At 39.5% G+C, this 3,961-nt stretch overlaps 1 protein-coding gene across 2 annotated transcripts in view; it reads right to left on the bottom strand.

Annotated features, from left to right (window-relative positions):
* The window catches only part of CYFIP1 (cytoplasmic FMR1 interacting protein 1), a 124,695-nt gene that overhangs the window by 74,983 nt on the left and 45,751 nt on the right, over positions 1-3,961 (bottom strand). The window lies entirely within an intron of this gene.

Below are 3,961 nucleotides of genomic sequence, written 5' to 3'. Positions count from 1 at the left end.
AAAAGCCTTCTGAAGAAGCCAGAAAACTGCTGCCCTGTTCCAGTCTGCTGCTGGGCCTGAGATAATGTTCGTCTTTCTCCAGGCATTCTCAGACTCTATGTCTTAAACTTGTGTAGATCATTTTCCCCAGCGCCATTTTCCCTGTTGGCTCTCAACCCAGTTAGGGTCCAGGCGCCAGGACCTCAACAGATGGTTTTGTATCTGTCCTGATGCATTGGTATCTGTCTCTGTCTTTGTGCCAGTACCATGCTGTCTGAGTTACTATAACCTTGTAGAATAGCTTGAAATCTGGTAAAGTAATGCCTTCCAATTTGTTCTTTTTGCTTAAGGTTGTGAGGTCTTTCAAGGTTTCATGGGAAGCATAAAATTATTTTTTCTGGATATGCAAAAACTGACATGCCTATTTTAATGGGTATTGCATTGAATTTGTAAATCACTTTGGGTATGGACATTTTAACAATGTTCGTTATCCCAATCCATGAATACAATGTTTTTCCATTGTTTTTCCATTTGTTTATATCCACTGTGATTTCCTTTGTCAGTGTTTTATAGTTTTCCCTATACAGCTCTTTCCCCTCCTTGGTTAAACACATTCTTAGGTATTTTCTTTTCATTCTTTTTTTTTTTTTTTTTATAGTTTTTGGCCGGGGCTGGGTTTGAACCCGCCACCTCCGGCATATGGAGCCAGCACCATACTCCTTTGACCCACAGGTGCCACCCGTATTTTATTTTCTTTGTTGTAATTACAAAAGGTATTTAGTCCTGCTTTGATTCTCAGCTTAACTATGCTGGTGTAAGACATGCTACTGATTTATGTATACTGATTTTGTAACTAAGACTTTGCTGAATTTATTTATCAATTCCAGGAGTGCCTTGGTGGAATATTTGAGGTTTTCTATACATAAGATCCTCTCTTCAGCCAAGAGTGATAGTTTGACTTTTCTCCTATTTAGATAACCTTGATTTCTACCCTTGCCTAACTGCTCTGCCTAGGACTTCCAGGACTATTTTGAACAGAAGGAGTAACAGTGTGCAACCTTGTCTGGTTCCAGTTCTTTTAACCAGGAATGCTTTCAATTATTCCCCCTTCAGTATCATGTTGGCTGTGGGTTTGTCATATATGGCTATAATATTGAGGTATTTTCCACCAATGTCTATACTCTTAAAGAGTTCTGATCATGAAACGGTGCTGAATTTTGTCAAATGCCTTTTCTGTGTCTATCAAGAGAATCATATGTGGTCTTTGTTTTTGCTTTGTGGTGAATTACATTTATAGGTTTGTGTATGTCAAATCATTTATCTCTGGGATAAAGCTCACTCAACTGCAGTGAATTTTTTTTTTTTTTTTGAGATAAAGTCTTACTTTGTTGCCCTTGGTAGAGTGCCATGGTGTCATACCTCACAGCAACCTCAAACTCTTGGGCTCCAGTGATTCTCTTGCCTTAGCCTCCCAAGTAGCTGGGACTACAGGTGCCCCCCAAAAGGCCCAACTATTTTTAGAGATGGGGCCTAGCTCTTGCTCAGGCTGGTCTTGAACCCATGAGCTCAGTCAATCCACCTGCCTTGGCCTCCCAAGTGCTAGGATTACAGGTGTGAGCCACCAAGCCCAGCCTACATGGTGAATTTTTTTTTTTTTAAATATCCAGCTGAATTCATTTTGCTAGGATGTTATTAAGACTTTTTAACATCACATGGGCAGCGCCTGTGGCTCAAGGAGTAGGGCACTGGCCCCATATACTGGAGGTGGCAGGTTCAAACCCAGCCCAGCCAAAAACTGGAACAACAAAAAAAAGACTTTTTACATCTATATTCATATCAGATATTGGTCAGTGGTTTTCTTTTTTGTTGAGTCCTTTCCTGGCTTTGGTATCAAGGTGATACTGGCTTCACAGAATGAACTGGGGAGGATTCCCTCCTTCTCTATGTTATATAATCATTTCTTCAGTATAGGTACCACTTTGTGGACCTGGTTAAATTTGGCTGTGAAACCATCTGGTCCAGTACTTTTTAGAAGGGATGTTTTATATTGCTGCTTCAATTTTGTTACATGATATTGGTTTGGGGAGCTCTATTTCTTCCTCATAAAGCTCAGGGAAGTTGTGTGTTTCCAAGCATTCCTTTAAGTTTGCATGCACAGAGATTTTCATAGTATTCAGAGATGATATATTTTGTATTTGCAGGGTATCAGTTATAATATCTCCTTTTCATTTCTGATCAAGCTTCTTTCTTTCCTGTTTCTGGTTAATCAAGTGGGAGTCCTTTCTATTTTAGTGATCTTTTCAAAGAACCTACTTTTTGGCTCAGTGCCCATAGCACAGTGGCACCAGCCACATACACCAAGACTGGTGGGTTTGAACCCACCTTGGGCCAGCTAAAAAACAATAATGACAACTTCAACAACAACAAAAAATAGCTGGGTATTGTGGCAAGTGCCTGTAGTCCCAGCTACTCGGGAGGCTGAGGCAAGAAAATTGCTTAAGCCCAAGAGTTTGAGGTTGCTGTGAGCCATGATGCCACAGCACTCTAACAAGGACAACAAAGTGAGACTCTGTCTCAAAACAAAAACAAGAAACATACTTTTTGTTTCATTAATCCTCTATACAAGTCTTTTGCTACTGATTTCATTTAGCTCTGTTTAGACATTAGTTATTTCTTTTCTTCTGCCAGGTTTGGGATTGGTTTGCTCTTTCTTTTCCAATTCCTTGAGATTATTCATTAGGTTGATGATTTGTGATCTTTTTGTCTTTCAGATGTAGGCACTTGAGGCTACAAATTTTCCTCTTATGCCTGCTTTGGTTGAATCCCACAGACTTTGATAATTTACATCCTTTGTCATTTATTTCGAACAATCTTCTGATTTCCATCTTAATTTCCTCCTTGACATAACATTCAGCAGTAGGTGGTTTCCACAACACTATGTAGAAATGAGTGTTTTTGTTAGAATTGAGTTCTAGTTTTATTTCACTGTGGTCTGAAAAAATACATGGTATAATTTTTATTTTTTAAAATTTGTTGAGATATTTTGTAGCCTAGGATGTGATCAATCTTAGAGAGTATTCCACGAGCTGATGAAAAGTATGCATATAAAGTGGTTTTGAGTAGAATATTCTGTAAATATCTTTTAGCCCCATTTCTTCTAGGGTTTTGTTTAAGTCCATGGTTTCTTCACCTATTTTCTGCTTGGAGGATCTTTCCTTGTCTCTTACTGGCATGTAATCCCTGGATATTATGGTGCTGCTGTTTATCATTTTGTTCAGATCAGGTGGGATCTGCTTTGTGAATCTGGGTCCACATGTGTTAAATTCATATTGAGGATTTTTAATGTCTTCTTATTAAATCATTTACCATTTTATGAGCATTTATTTTTGTCTTTACTTTTGCTGATTTGAAGTATATGTTGTCAAATAGAAGGATGGCTATAATAGCTTTCATTTGATTTCCATTTAAATGGAATATTGTTTTCCATCCCTTCATCTTGAGTCTGAATGAGTCCTAGTGGGTTAGATGCGATTCCTGGAGATAACAGATGCTTGGCATGTATTTTGTCCATTCAGACAGGCTATTTCCTTCGAATGGGGGAATTCACGCCATTCACATTTACTGAAATATTTGATAAGGGAGGTGGATGTGGATTTCTATTCATCCTGTTGCTTGTTTTACCTCTTGAGCCACAGTGGTGTCTAGGCTCTCACCTTTAGCCTGTGGGTGATTTTACACTGGTGGGTGTTTACTGTGCTGTCCAGTGCATAGTTCTGATTCTGAATACTCATAGCAGAGCAGGTCTGGTCTGGACAAATTCCCTCAATGTTTGCTTGTCTTGAAAAGTCTTGGCTCAGCACCTGTGGCTCAAGTGGCTAAGGTGCCAGCCACATACACCTAAGGTGGCGGGTTCGAATCCAGCCCGGGCCCGCCAAACAACGATGGCTGCAACTGAAAAAAAAAGCCAGGCATTGTGGCGGGC

This window comes from Otolemur garnettii, unplaced genomic scaffold, assembly GCF_000181295.1.
Source record: "Otolemur garnettii isolate 467f Iridium unplaced genomic scaffold, OtoGar3 scaffold00170, whole genome shotgun sequence".
Lineage (NCBI taxonomy): Eukaryota > Metazoa > Chordata > Mammalia > Primates > Galagidae > Otolemur > Otolemur garnettii.
The sequence above is the reverse complement of the archived record's forward strand: the minus strand, read 5'-3'. Positions and strand labels throughout refer to the sequence as shown.